The 15,301-nt window shown below is 43.9% G+C and overlaps 1 long non-coding RNA gene across 38 annotated transcripts in view; it reads left to right on the top strand.

Annotated features, from left to right (window-relative positions):
• Positions 1-15,301, top strand: part of LOC307187927 — a 3,519,425-nt gene that overhangs the window by 1,133,601 nt on the left and 2,370,523 nt on the right. For 37 of the 38 annotated variants that reach the window (XR_013828723.1, XR_013828724.1, XR_013828737.1 and 34 more), the window contains 2 exons: positions 5,738-5,823; positions 10,481-10,562. This is a non-coding gene — a long non-coding RNA (uncharacterized lncRNA). The remainder of the gene's footprint in view (positions 1-5,737; positions 5,824-10,480; positions 10,563-15,301) is intronic. The other variant, XR_013828751.1, reaches the window with a different exon arrangement.

Raw genomic sequence — 15,301 nt, 5'->3', positions numbered from 1 at the left:
TGCAATTCCACTCTACCTCCTGAAATCGGTTTCCTGCAATTCTGCCCCGCTTTCAACACCTCTTGGCAGCCTTATTTCAGTCTATTTTTGGACGATAGCTGTCATTTATAACTCTGCAGGTTTGTGAATTACAGTGCCCCTGAGCTCCTTTCTTCAACTCGCTTTCTTGTGAGCTGGCCGCAACACCGCAGGGTGGCTTCTGGCCCTAATCTGGTTCCGGTACGGCACGCTGAGCCTTTGGTTATTTCCTCTTCCTGGTGGGAAATGAGAGTTAAATTTGCCCGTCCAGACACCTCCAGCTAGCCTCTCATTGGTTCTCGCTATTCCTGTTCATCTTCCGCAGAAATTGCAAACTGGGCCAAACAGGCGGTTAAAGGCGCTGACTCTCCAAGTGGGGAGAGTGTTAGTAAAGCGTCTGGAATGTTGCACCCGAGTACCAGGGGAGGAAAACTGAGACATATTTGAACACGTCTCCCGATCACATGGTTGATCATACTCTGGGTTCCACATGCATGTTTTAGCTGAAGGAAGAATACCTAAAACCTGGGTAGTTGAAACCCGTGGAATGGGTACCATGCAATATGACTTCAAAGGGTCTTCATTTGCTCACCAAACCTCTCCAATCCTATCACTGCTGCGTTTATGCCCCTGTACACATGCTTGATTCTCTTTCGGAGACATAGCAATCTATAGGTTTTAAGATACTTACTAGTCAGGTACATTCTTAGGCGTTTAATATGCGGTGTTGAGTCCATTTCGTTGAGCAAGGAGTAGCTCTTGTCTATTCCATATTTGGCTTAAGGAACTTTATCTGTGCTCATTTCAATCTCTGGTTTTATGCAGCACCCCAACTCACCTTTCCCCTTAAGCAAGCATAAGTTGGTTTTCTAAATTTGAGACCCTGTTCTGTTTTGGAATGCAGTTCCTGTGTAGCCAAGTTTACATTCCGTGTATTAGTGATATCTTATGATGTTTCTTTTTCTGTGTGACTTATTTCAGTTAGAATCATCGTACCTGAATCCACTCATTGTGCTGCTAAGGGCCTGATGACACAGATTTCATTGCTGAGTGATATTGCTTTGTAAGTAAATACCACAACTTCTTTCTCCATTTTCCACTTTCTGCGATGTTGAACTTCTACTGTAAACGAGGTTCTTGTAAACAGAGCCGTTCCAAACTTTGGGGTGGCTGTGTCTTTTTGATTTTAATTTCCCTAAGCTATAGGACCATAAGTGGAAGTGCCCTAGGTTCTGTTGCTTTGTTTTTTAGATGTTTCAGGAAACACCATACACTTCTCCCGAGTGGTTGTTGGCAATTTACATCCCGCCCATCAGCATAACAAGGCTCCCAGTTCTCCATGGCCTGTCCTGCCTTTCTGGATTTTACACTTTTTTCAGATGGCCCTTTTGACCGGGGGGGAAGTGAGACTTCATTGTAGTGCAGATTTCCTTTGCAAGCTTGCTTGGTTGGCCAAAAAGGGCGTATGCGTTTTTTCCTGAATATATTCAGGAAAAAACGCATACGCCCTTTTTGGCCAAGTGCATCATTGTGGACGTTCTGCCTCTTTTCCTATGCTTTCAATGCAATTCCAGTCTACCTCCTGAAATCGGTTTCCTGCAATTCTGCCCCGCTTTCAAGTCCTCTTGGCAGCCTTACTTCAGTCTATTTTTGGACGATAGCTGTCATTTATAACTCTGCAGGTTTGTGAATTACAGTGCCCCTGAGCTCCTTTCTTCAACTTGCTTTCTTGTGACCTGGCCGCAACACCGCAGGATGGCTTCAGGCCCTAATCTGGTTCCGGCACGGCACGCTGAGCCTTTGGTTATTTCCTCTTCCTGGAGGGAAATGAGAGTTAAATTTGCCCGTCCAGACACCTCCAGCTAGTCTCTCATTGGTTCTTGCTATTCCTGTTCATCTTCCGCAGAAATTGCAAACTGGGCCAAACAGGAGGTTAAAGGCGCTGACTCTCCAAGTGGGGAGAGTGTTAGTAAAGCGTCTGGAATGTTGCACCCGAGTACCAGGGGAGGAAAACTGAGACATATTTGAACACGTCTCCCGTTCACATGGTTGATCATACTTGGGTTCCACATGCATGTTTTAGCTGAAGGAAGAATACCTTAAACCTGGAGAGCTAAGACCCGTGTAATGGGTACCATGCAATATGACTTCAAAGGGTCTTCATTTGCTCACCGAACCTCTCCAATCCTATCACTGCTGCGTTTATGCCCCTGTACACATGCTTGATTCTCTTTCGGAGACATAACAATCCATAGGTTTTAAGATACTTACTAGTCAGGTACATTCTTAGGCGTTTAATATGCGGTGTTGAGTCCATTTCGTTGAGCAAGGAGTAGTTCTTGTCTATTCCATATTTGGCTTAAGGAACTTTATCTGTGCTCATTTCAATCTCTGGTTTTATGCAGCACCCCAACTCACCTTTCCCCTTAAGCAAGCATAAGTTGGTTTTCTAAATTTGAGACCCTGTTCTGTTCTGTAATTCAGTTCCTGTGTAGCCAAGTTTCCATTCCTTGTATTACTGATATCTTATGATGTTTCTTTTTCTGTGTGACTTATTTCAGTTAGAATCATCATACCTGAATCCACTCATTGTGCTGCTAAGGGCCTGATGACACAGATTTCATTGCTGAGTGATATTGCTTTGTAAGTAAATACCACAACTTTTTTATCCATTTTTCACTTTCTGCGATGTTGAACTTGTACTGTAAACGAGGTTCTTGTAACCAGAGCCGTTCCAAACTTTGGGGTGGCTGTGTCTTTTTGATTTTAATTTCCCTAAGCTATAGGACCATAAGTGGAAGTGCCCTAGGCTCTGTTGCTTTGTTTATTAGATGTTTCAGGAAACACCATACACTTCTCCTGAGTGTCTGTTGGCAATTTACATCCCGCCCATCAGCATAACAAGGCTCCCAGTTCTCCATGGCCTGTCCTGCCTTTCTGGATTTTACACTTTTTTCAGATGGCCCTTTTGACCGGTGAGAAGTGAGACTTCATTGTAGTGCAGATTTCCTTTGCAAGTTTGCTTGGTTGGCCAAAAAGGGCGTATGCGTTTTTTCCTGAATATATTCAGGAAAAAACGCATACGCCCTTTTTGGCCAAGTGCATCATTGTGGACGTTCTGCCTCTTTTCCTATGCTTTCAATGCAATTCCAGTCTACCTCCTGAAATCGGTTTCCTGCAATTCTGCCCCGCTTTCAAGTCCTCTTGGCAGCCTTACTTCAGTCTATTTTTGGACGATAGCTGTCATTTATAACTCTGCAGGTTTGTGAATTACAGTGCCCCTGAGCTCCTTTCTTCAACTCGCTTTCTTGTGACCTGGCCGCAACACCGCAGGATGTCTTCAGGCCCTAATCTGGTTCTGACACGGCACGCTGAGCCTTTGGTTAATTCCTCTTTCTGGTGGGAAATGAGAGTTAAATTTGCCCATCCAGACACCTCCAGCTAGTCTCTCATTGGTTCTCGCTATTCCTGTTCATCTTCCACAGAAATTGCAAACTGGGCCAAACAGGAGGTTAAAGGCGCTGACTCTCCAAGTGGGGAGAGTGTTAGTAAAGCGTCTGGAATGTTGCACCCGAGTACCAGGGGAGGAAAACTGAGACATATTTGAACACGTCTCCCGATCACATGGTTGATCATACTCTAGGTTCCACATGCATGTTTTAGCTGAAGGAAGAATACCTTAAACCTGGGTAGTTGAAACCCGTGGAATGGGTACCATGCAATATGACTTCAAAGGGTCTTCATTTGCTCACCGAACCTCTCCAATCCTATCACTGCTGCGTTTATGCCCCTGTACACATGCTTGATTCTCTTTCGGAGACATAGCAATCCATAGGTTTTAAGATACTTACTAGTCAGGTACATTCTTAGGCGTTTAATATGCGGTGCTGAGTCCATTTCGTTGAGCAAGGAGTAGCTCTTGTCTATTCCATATTTGGCTTAAGGAACTTTATCTGTGCTCATTTCAATCTCTGGTTTTATGCAGCAACCCAACTCACCTTTCCCCTTAAGCAAGCATAAGTTGGTTTTCTAAATTTGAGAACCTGTTCTGTTTTGCAATTCAGTTCCTGTGTAGCCAAGTTTCCATTCCTTGTATTACTGATATCTTATGATGTTTCTTTTTCTGTGTGACTTATTTCAGTTGGAATCATCGTACCTGAATCCACTCATTATGCTGCTACGGGCCTGATGAGATAGATTTCATTGCTGAGTGATACTGCATTGTACGTAAGTACCACAAGTTCTTAATCCATTTTTCACTTTCTGTGATATTGAACTTGTACGGTAAACGAGGTTCTTGTTAAGAGAGGCGTCCCAAACTTTGGGGTGGCTGTGTCTTTTTGATTTTAATTTCCCTAAGCTATAGGACCATAAGTGGAAGTGCCCTAGGCTCTGTTGCTTTGTTTGTTAGATGTTTCAGGAAACACCATACACTTCTCCTGAGTGTCTGTTGGCAATTTACATCCCGCCCATCAGCATAACAAGGCTCCCAGTTCTCCATGGCCTGTCCTGCCTTTCTGGATTTTACACTTTTTTCAGATGGCCCTTTTGACCGGGGGGAAGTGAGACTTCATTGTAGTCCAGATTTCCTTTGCAAGCTTGCTTGGTTGGCCAAAAAGGGCGTATGCGTTTTTTCCTGAATATATTCAGGTAAAAACGCATACGCCCTTTTTGGCCAAGTGCATCATTGTGGACGTTCTGCCTCTTTTCCTATGCTTTCAATGCAATTCCAGTCTACCTCCTGAAATCGGTTTCCTGCAATTCTGCCCCGCTTTCAAGTCCTCTTGGCAGCCTAACTTCAGTATATTTTTGGACGATAGCTGTCATTTATAACTCTGCAGGTTTGTGAATTACAGTGCCCCTGAGCTCCTTTCTTCAACTCGCTTTCTTGTGACCTGGCCGCAACACCGCAGGATGGCTTCAGGCCCTAATCTGGTTCCCGCACGGCACGCTGAGCCTTTGGTTAATTCCTCTTCCTGGTGGGAAATGAGAGTTAAATTTGCCCGTTCAGACATCTCCAGCTAGTCTCTCATTGGTTCTCGCTATTCCTGTTCATCTTCCGCAGAAATTGCAAACTGGGCCAAACAGGAGGTTAAAGGCGCTGACTCTCCAAGGGGGGAGAGTGTTAGTAAAGCGTCTGGAATGTTGCACCCGAGTACCAGGGGAGGAAAACTGAGACATATTTGAACACGTCTCCCGTTCACATGGTTGATCATACTTGGGTTCCACATGCATGTTTTAGCTGAAGAAAGAATACCTTAAACCTGGAGAGTTGAGACCCCTGTATGGGTACCATGCAATATGACTTCAAAGGGTCTTCATTTGCTCACCGAACCTCTCCAATCCTATCACCGCTGTGTTTATGCCCCTGTACACATGCTTGATTCTCTTTTGGAGACATAGCAATCCATAGGTTTTACGATACTTACTAGTCAGGTACATTCTTAGGCGTTTAATATGCGGTGTTGAGTCCATTTCGTTGAGCAAGGAGTAGCACTTGTCTATACCATATTTGGCTTAAGGAACTTTATCTGTGCTCATTTCAATCTCTGGTTTTATGCAGCACCCCAACTCACCTTTCCCCTTAAGCAAGCATAAGTTGGTTTTCTAAATTTGAGACCCTGTTCTGTTCTGTAATTCAGTTCCTGTGTAGCCAAGTTTACATTCCGTGTATTACTGATATCTTATGATGTTTCTTTTTCTGTGTGACTTATTTCAGTTAGAATCATCATACCTGAATCCACTCATTGTGCTGCTAAGGGCCTGATGACACAGATTTCATTGCTGAGTGATATTGCTTTTTAAGTAAATACCACAACTTCTTTCTCCATTTTTCACTTTCTGCGATGTTGAACTTGTACTGTAAACGAGGTTCTTGTAAACAGAGCCGTTCCAAACTTTGGGGTGGCTGTGTCTTTTGATTTTAAATTCCCTAAGCTATAGGACCATAAGTGGAAGTGCCCTAGGCTCTGTTGCTTTGTTTTTTAGATGTTTCAGGAAACACCATACACTTCTCCTGAGTGTCTGTTGGCAATTTACATCCCGCCCATCAGCATAACAAGGCTCCCAGTTCTCCATGGCCTGTCCTGCCTTTCTGGATTTTACACTTTTTTCAGATGGCCCTTTTGACCGGGGAGAAGTGAGACTTCATTGTAGTGCAGATTTCCTTTGCAAGTTTGCTTGGTTGGCCAAAAAGGGCGTATGCGTTTTTTCCTGAATATATTCAGGAAAAAACGCATACGCCCTTTTTGGCCAAGTGCATCATTGTGGACGTTCTGCCTCTTTTCCTATGCTTTCAATGCAATTCCAGTCTACCTCCTGAAATCGGTTTCCTGCAATTCTGCCCCGCTTTCAAGTCCTCTTGGCAGCCTTACTTCAGTCTATTTTTGGACGATAGCTGTCATTTATAACTCTGCAGGTTTGTGAATTACAGTGCCCCTGAGCTCCTTTCTTCAACTCGCTTTCTTGTGACCTGGCCGCAACACCGCAGGATGTCTTCAGGCCCTAATCTGGTTCTGACACGGCACGCTGAGCCTTTGGTTAATTCCTCTTCCTGGTGGGAAATGAGAGTTAAATTTGCCCATCCAGACACCTCCAGCTAGTCTCTCATTGGTTCTCGCTATTCCTGTTCATCTTCCACAGAAATTGCAAACTGAGCCAAACAGGAGGTTAAAGGGACTGACTCTCCAAGTGGGGAGAGTGTTAGTAAAGCGTCTGGAATGTTGCACCCGAGTACCAGGGTACGAAAACTGAGACATATTTGAACACGTCTCCCGATCACATGGTTGATCATACTCTAGGTTCCACATGCATGTTTTAGCTGAAGGAAGAATACCTTAAACCTGGGTATTTGAAACCCGTGGAATGGGTACCATGCAATATGACTTCAAAGGGTCTTCATTTGCTCACCGAACCTCTCCAATCCTATCACTGCTGCGTTTATGCCCCTGTACACATGCTTGATTCTCTTTCGGAGACATAGCAATCCATAGGTTTTAAGATACTTACTAGTCAGGTACATTCTTAGGCGTTTAATATGCGGTGTTGAGTCCATGTCGTTGAGCAAGGAGTAGCTGTTGTCTATTCCATATTTGGCTTAAGGAACTTTATCTGTGCTCATTTCAATCTCTGGTTTTATGCAGCACCCCAACTCACCTTTCCCCTTAAGCAAGCATAAGTTGGTTTTCTAAATTTGAGACCCTGTTCTGTTCTGTAATTCAGTTCCTGTGTAGCCAAGTTTCCATACCGTGTATTACTGATATCTTATGATGTTTCTTTTTCTGTGTGACTTATTTCAGTTAGAATCATCATACCTGAATCCACTCATTGTGCTGCTAAGGGCCTGATGACACAGATTTCATTGCTGAGTGATATTGCTTTGTAAGTAAATACCACAACATTTTTGTCCATTTTTCACTTTCTGCGATGTTGAACTTGTACTGTAAACGAGGTTCTTGTAACCAGAGCCGTTCCAAACATTGGGGTGGCTGTGTCTTTTTGATTTTAAATTCCCTAAGCTATAGGACCATAAGTGGAAGTGCCCTAGGCTCTGTTGCTTTGTTTTTTAGATGTTTCAGGAAACAGCATACACTTCTCCTGAGTGTCTGTTGGCAATTTACATCCCGCCCATCAGCATAACAAGGCTCCCAGTTCTCCATGGCCTGTCCTGCCTTTCTGGATTTTACACTTTTTTCAGATGGCCCTTTTGACCGGGGAGAAGTGAGACTTCATTGTAGTGCAGATTTCCTTTGCAAGTTTGCTTGGTTGGCCAAAAAGGGCGTATGCGTTTTTTCCTGAATATATTCAGGAAAAAACGCATACGCCCTTTTTGGCCAAGTGCATCATTGTGGACGTTCTGCCTCTTTTCCTATGCTTTCAATGCAATTCCAGTCTACCTCCTGAAATCGGTTTCCTGCAATTCTGCCCCGCTTTCAAGTCCTCTTGGCAGCCTTACTTCAGTCTATTTTTGGACGATAGCTGTCATTTATAACTCTGCAGGTTTGTGAATTACAGTGCCCCTGATCTCCTTTCTTCAACTCGCTTTCTTGTGACCTGGCCGCAACACCGCAGGATGTCTTCAGGCCCTAATCTGGTTCTGACACGGCACGCTGAGCCTTTGGTTAATTCCTCTTTCTGGTGGGAAATGAGAGTTAAATTTGCTCATCCAGACACCTCCAGCTAGTCTCTCATTGGTTCTCGCTATTCCTCTTCATCTTCCACAGAAATTGCAAACTGGGCCAAACAGGAGGTTAAAGGGACTGACTCTCCAAGTCGGGAGAGTGTTAGTAAAGCGTCTGGAATGTTGCACCCAAGTACCAGGGTACGAAAACTGAGACATATTTGAACACGTCTCCCGATCACATGGTTGATCATACTCTGGGTTCCACATGCATGTTTTAGCTGAAGGAAGAATACCTAAAACCTGGGTAGTTGAAACCCGTGGAATGGGTACCATGCAATATGACTTCAAAGGGTCTTCCTTTGCTCACCGAACCTGTCCAATCCTATCACTGCTGCGTTTATGCCCCTGTACACATGCTTGATTCTCTTTCGGAGACATAGCAATCTATAGGTTTTAAGATACTTACTAGTCAGGTACATTCTTAGGCGTTTAATATGGGGTGTTGAGTCCATTTCGTTGAGCAAGGAGTAGTTCTTGTCTATTCCATATTTGGCTTAAGGAACTTTATCTGTGCTCATTTCAATCTCTGGTTTTATGCAGCACCCCAACTCACCTTTCCCCTTAAGCAAGCATAAGTTGGTTTTCTAAATTTGAGACCCTGTTCTGTTCTGTAATTCAGTTCCTGTGTAGCCAAGTTTACATTCCGTGTATTACTGATATCTTATGATGTTTCTTTTTCTGTGTGACTTATTTCAGTTAGAATCATCATACCTGAATCCACTCATTGTGCTGCTAAGGGCCTGATGACACAGATTTCATTGCTGAGTGATATTGCTTTGTAAGTAAATACCACAAGTTCTTTATCCATTTTTCACTTTCTGCGATGTTGAACTTGTACTGTAAACGAGGTTCTTGTAAACAGAGGCGTCCCAAACTTTGGGGTGGCTGTGTCTCTTTGATTTTAATTTCCCTAAGCTATAGGACCATAAGTGGAAGTGCCCTAGACTCTGTTGCTTTGTTTTTTAGATGTTTCAGGAAACACCATACACTTCTCCCGAGTGTCTGTTGGCAATTTACATCCCGCCCATCAGCATAACAAGGCTCCCAGTTCTCCATGGCCTGTCCTGCCTTTCTGGATTTTACACTTTTTTCAGATGGCCCTTTTGACCGGGGGGAAGTGAGACTTCATTGTAGTGCAGATTTCCTTTGCAAGCTTGCTTGGTTGGCCAAAAAGGGCGTATGCGTTTTATCCTGAATATATTCAGGAAAAAACGCATACGCCCTTTTTGGCCAAGTGCATCATTGTGGACGTTCTGCCTCTTTTCCTATGCTTTCAATGCAATTCCAGTCTACCTCCTGAAATCGGTTTCCTGCAATTCTGCCCCGCTTTCAAGTCCTCTTGGCAGCCTTACTTCAGTCTATTTTTGGACGATAGCTGTCATTTATAACTCTGCAGGTTTGTGAATTACAGTGCCCCTGAGCTCCTTTCTTCAACTCGCTTTCTTGTGACCTGGCCGCAACACCGCAGGATGTCTTCAGGCCCTAATCTGGTTCTGACTCGGCACGCTGAGCCTTTGGTTAATTCCTCTTTCTGGTGGGAAATGAGAGTTAAATTTGCCCATCCAGACACCTCCAGCTAGTCTCTCATTGGTTCTCGCTATTCCTGTTCATCTTCCACAGAAATTGCAAACTGGGCCAAACAGGAGGTTAAAGGCGCTGACTCTCCAAGTGGGGAGAGTGTTAGTAAAGCGTCTGGAATGTTGCACCCGAGTACCAGGGGAGGAAAACTGAGACATATTTGAACACGTCTCCCGATCACATGGTTGATCATACTCTAGGTTCCACATGCATGTTTTAGCTGAAGGAAGAATACCTTAAACCTGGGTAGTTGAAACCCGTGGAATGGGTACCATGCAATATGACTTCAAAGGGTCTTCATTTGCTCACCGAACCTCTCCAATCCTATCACTGCTGCGTTTATGCCCCTGTACACACGCTTGATTCTCTTTTGGAGATATAGCAATCCCTAGGTTTTAAGATACTTACTAGTCAGGTACATTCTTAGGCGTTTAATATGGGGTGTTGAGTCCATTTCGTTGAGCAAGGAGTAGCTCTTGTCTGTTCCATATTTGGCTTAAGGAACTTTATCTGTGCTCATTTCAATCTCTGGTTTTATGCAGCACCCCAACTCACCTTTCCCCTTAAGCAAGCATAAGTTGGTTTTCTAAATTTGAGACCCTGTTCTGTTCTGTAATTCAGTTCCTGTGTAGCCAAGTTTCCATTCCGTGTATTAGTGATATCTTATGATGTTTCTTTTTCTGTGTGACTTATTTCAGTTAGAATCATCATACCTGAATCCACTCATTGTGCTGCTAAGGGCCTGATGACACAGATTTCATTGCTGAGTGATATTGCTTTTTAAGTAAATACCACAACTTCTTTCTCCATTTTTCACTTTCTGCGATGTTGAACTTGTACTGTAAACGAGGTTCTTGTAAACAGAGCCGTTCCAAACTTTGGGGTGGCTGTGTCTTTTGATTTTAAATTCCCTAAGCTATAGGACCATAAGTGGAAGTGCCCTAGGCTCTGTTGCTTTGTTTTTTAGATGTTTCAGGAAACACCATACACTTCTCCCGAGTGGTTGTTGGCAATTTACATCCCGCCCTTCAGCATAACAAGGCTCCCAGTTCTCCATGGCCTGTCCTGCCTTTCTGGATTTTACACTTTTTTCAGATGGCCCTTTTGACCGGGGGGAAGTGAGACTTCATTGTAGTGCAGATTTCCTTTGCAAGCTGGCTTGGTTGGCCAAAAAGGGCGTATGCGTTTTTTCCTGAACATATTCAGGAAAAAACGCATACGCCCTTTTTGGCCAAGTGCATCATTGTGGACGTTCTGCCTCTTTTCCTATGCTTTCAATGCAATTCCAGTCTACCTCCTGAAATCGGTTTCCTGCAATTCTGCCCCGCTTTCAAGACCTCTTGGCAGCCTTACTTCAGTCTATTTTTGGACGATAGCTGTCATTTATAACTCTGCAGGTTTGTGAATTACAGTGCCCCTGAGCTCCTTTCTTCAACTCGCTTTCTTGTGAGCTGGCCGCAACACCGCAGGGTGGCTTCTGGCCCTAATCTGGTTCCGGTACGGCACGCTGAGCCTTTGGTTATTTCCTCTTCCTGGTGGGAAATGAGAGTTAAATTTCCCCGTCCAGACACCTCTAGCTAGCCTCTCATTGGTTCTCGCTATTCCTGTTCATCTTCCGCAGAAATTGCAAACTGGGCCAAACAGGAGGTTAAAGGCGCTGACTCTCCAAGTGGGGAGAGTGTTAGTAAAGCGTCTGGAATGTTGCACCCGAGTACCAGGGGAGGAAAACTGAGACATATTTGAACACGTCTCCCGATCACATGGTTGATCATACTCTGGGTTCCACATGCATGTTTTAGCTGAAGGAAGAATACCTAAAACCTGGGTAGTTGAAACCCGTGGAATGGGTACCATGCAATATGACTTCAAAGGGTCTTCATTTGCTCACCGAACCTCTCCAATCCTATCACTGCTGCGTTTATGCCCCTGTACACATGCTTGATTCTCTTTCGGAGACATAGCAATCTATAGGTTTTAAGATACTTACTAGTCAGGTACATTCTTAGGCGTTTAATATGCGGTGTTGAGTCCATTTCGTTGAGCAAGGAGTAGCTCTTGTCTATTCCATATTTGGCTTAAGGAACTTTATCTGTGCTCATTTCAATCTCTGGTTTTATGCAGCACCCCAACTCACCTTTCCCCTTAAGCAAGCATAAGTTGTTTTTCTAAATTTGAGACCCTGTTCTGTTCTGTAATTCAGTTCCTGTGTAGCCAAGTTTACATTCCGTGTATTACTGATACCTTATGATGTTTCTTTTTCTGTGTGACTTATTTCAGTTAGAATCATCATACCTGAATCCACTCATTGTGCTGCTAAGGGCCTGATGACACAGATTTCATTGCTGAGTGATATTGCTTTGTAAGTAAATACCACAACTTCTTTATCCATTTTTCACTTTCTGCGATGTTGAACTTGTACTGTAAACGAGGTTCTTGTAAACAGAGCCGTTCCAAACTTTGGGGTGGCTGTGTCTTTTTGATTTTAATTTCCCTAAGCTATAGGACCATAAGTGGAAGTGCCCTAGGTTCTGTTGCTTTGTTTTTTAGATGTTTCAGGAAACACCATACACTTCTCCCGAGTGTCTGTTGGCAATTTACATCCCGCCCATCAGCATAACAAGGCTCCCAGTTCTCCATGGCCTGTCCTGCCTTTCTGGATTTTACACTTTTTTCAGATGGCCCTTTTGACCGGGGGCAAGTGAGACTTCATTGTAGTGCAGATTTCCTTTGCAAGCTTGCTTGGTTGGCCAAAAAGGGCGTATGCTTTTTTTCCTGATTATATTTAGGAAAAAACGCATACGCCCTTTTTGGCCAAGTGCATCACTGTGGACGTTCTGCCTCTTTTCCTATGCTTTCAATACAATTCCAGTCTACCTCCTGAAATCGGTTTCCTGCAATTCTGCCCCGCTTTCAAGTCCTCTTGGCAGCCTTACTTCAGTCTATTTTTGGACGATAGCTGTCATTTATAAGTGTGCAGGTTTGTGAATTACAGTGCCCCTGAGCTCCTTTCTTCAACTCGCTTTCTTGTGAGCTGGCCGCCACACCGCAGGATTGCTTCAGGCCCTAATCTGTTTCCGGCACGGCACGCTGAGCCTTTGGTTAATTCCTCATTCTGGTGGGAAATTAGAGTTAAATTTGCAAGTCCAGACACCTCCCGCTTGTCTCTCATTGGTTCTCCCTATTCCTGTACATCTTCCGCAGAAATTGCAAACTGGGCCAAACAGGAGGTTAAAGGCACTGACTCTCCAAGTGGGGAGAGTGTTAGTAAAGCGTCTGGAATGTTGCACCGAAGTACCAGGGGACGAAAACTGCGACATATTTGAACACGTCTCCCGATCACACGGTTGATCATACTCTGGGTTCCACATGCATGTTTTAGCTGAAGAAAGAATACCTTAAACCTGGAAAGTTGAGACCCGTGGAATGGGTACCATGCAATATGACTTCAAAGGGTCTTCATTTGCTCACCGAACCTCTCCAATCCTATCACTGCTGCGTTTATGACCCTTGTACACACGCTTGATTCTCTTTTGGAGACATAGCAATCCATAGGTTTTAAGATACTTACTAGTCAGGTATATTCTTAGGCGTTTAATATGGGGTGTTGAGTCCATTTCGTTGAGCAAGGAGTAGCTCTTGTCTATTCCATATTTGGCTTAAGGAACTTTATCTGTGCTCATTTCAATCTCTGGTTTTATGCAGCACCCCAACTCACCTTTCCCCTTAAGCAAGCATAAGTTGGTTTTCTAAATTTGAGACCCTGTTCTGTTTTGGAATTCAGTTCCTGTGTAGCCAGTTTACATTCCGTGTATTAGTGATATCTTATGATGTTTCTTTTTCTGTGTGACTTATTTCAGTTAGAATCATCGTACCTGAATCCACTCATTATGCTGCTACGGACCTGATGACATAGATTTCATTGCTGATTGATACTGCATTGTTCGTAAGTACCACAACTTCTTTATCCATTTTTCACTTTCTGCGATATTGAACTTGTACGGTAAACGAGGTTCTTGTAAACAGAGACGTCCCAAACTTTGGGGTGGCTGTGTCTTTTTGATTTTAATTTCCCTAAGCTATAGGACCATAAGTGGAAGTGCCCTAGGCTCTGTTGCTTTGTTTTTTAGATGTTTCAGGAAACACCATACACTTCTCCCGAGTGTCTGTTGGCAATTTACATCCCGCCCATCAGCATAACAAGGCTCCCAGTTCTCCATGGCCTGTCCTGCCTTTCTGGATTTTACACTTTTTTCAGATGGCCCTTTTGACGGGGGGCAAGTGAGCCTTCATTGTAGTGCAGATTTCTTTGCAAGCTTGCTTGGTTGGCCAAAAAGGGCGTATGCGTTTTTTCCTGAATATATTCAGGAAAAAACGCATACGCCCTTTTTGGCCAAGTGCATCATTGTGGACGTTCTGCCTCTTTTCCTATGCTTGAAATGCAATTCCAGTCTACCTCCTGAAATCGGTTTCCTGCAATTCTGCCCCGCTTTCAAGTCCTCTTGGCAGCCTTACTTCAGTCTATTTTTGGACGATAGCTGTCATTTATAACTCTGCAGGTTTGTGAATTTCAGTGCCCCTGAGCTCCTTTCTTCAACTCGCTTTCTTTTGAGCTGGCCGCAACACCGCAGGATGGCTTCAGGCCCTAATCTGGTTCCGGTACGGCACGCTGAGCCTTTGGTTATTTCCTCTTCCTGGTGGGAAATGAGAGTTAAATTTGCCCGTCCAGACACCTCCAGCTAGCCTCTCATTGGTTCTCGCTATTCCTGTTCATCTTCCGCAGAAATTGCAAACTTTGCCAAACAGGAGGTTAAAGGGGCTGACTCTCCAAGGGGGGAGAGTGTTAGTAAAGCGTTTGGAATGTTGCACCCGAGTACCAGGGGAGGAAAACTGAGACATATTTAAACACGTCTCCCGATCACATGGTTGATCATACTCTGGGTTCCACATGCATGTTTTAGCTGAAGGAAGAATACCTAAAACCTGGGTAGTTGAAACCCGTGGAATGGGTACCATGCAATATGACTTCAAAGGGTCTTCCTTTGCTCACCGAACCTGTCCAATCCTATCACTGCTGCGTTTATGCCCCTGTACAGATGCTTGATTCTCTTTCGGAGACATAGCAATCTATAGGTTTTAAGATACTTACTAGTCAGGTACATTCTTAGGCGTTTAATATGGGGTGTTGAGTCCATTTCGTTGAGCAAGGAGTAGTTCTTGTCTATTCCATATTTGGCTTAAGGAACTTTATCTGTGCTCATTTCAATCTCTGGTTTTATGTAGCACCCCAACTCACCTTTCCCCTTAAGCAAGCATAAGTTGGTTTTGTAAATTTGAGACCCTGTTCTGTTCTGTAATTCAGTTCCTGTGTAGCCAAGTTTACATTCCGTGTATTAGTGATATCTTATGATGTTTCTTTTTCTGTGTGACTTATTTCAGTTAGAATCATCATACCTGAATCCACTCATTGTGCTGCTAAGGGCCTTGTGACACAGATTTCATTGCTGAGTGATATTGCTTTGTAAG

This window comes from Stenella coeruleoalba, assembly GCF_951394435.1.
Source record: "Stenella coeruleoalba genome assembly, chromosome: 6".
In the NCBI taxonomy this organism is placed as follows: Eukaryota; Metazoa; Chordata; class Mammalia; order Artiodactyla; family Delphinidae; genus Stenella; species Stenella coeruleoalba.
Note: the sequence above shows the minus strand (reverse complement) of the source record. Positions and strands in the feature narration are given on the sequence as shown.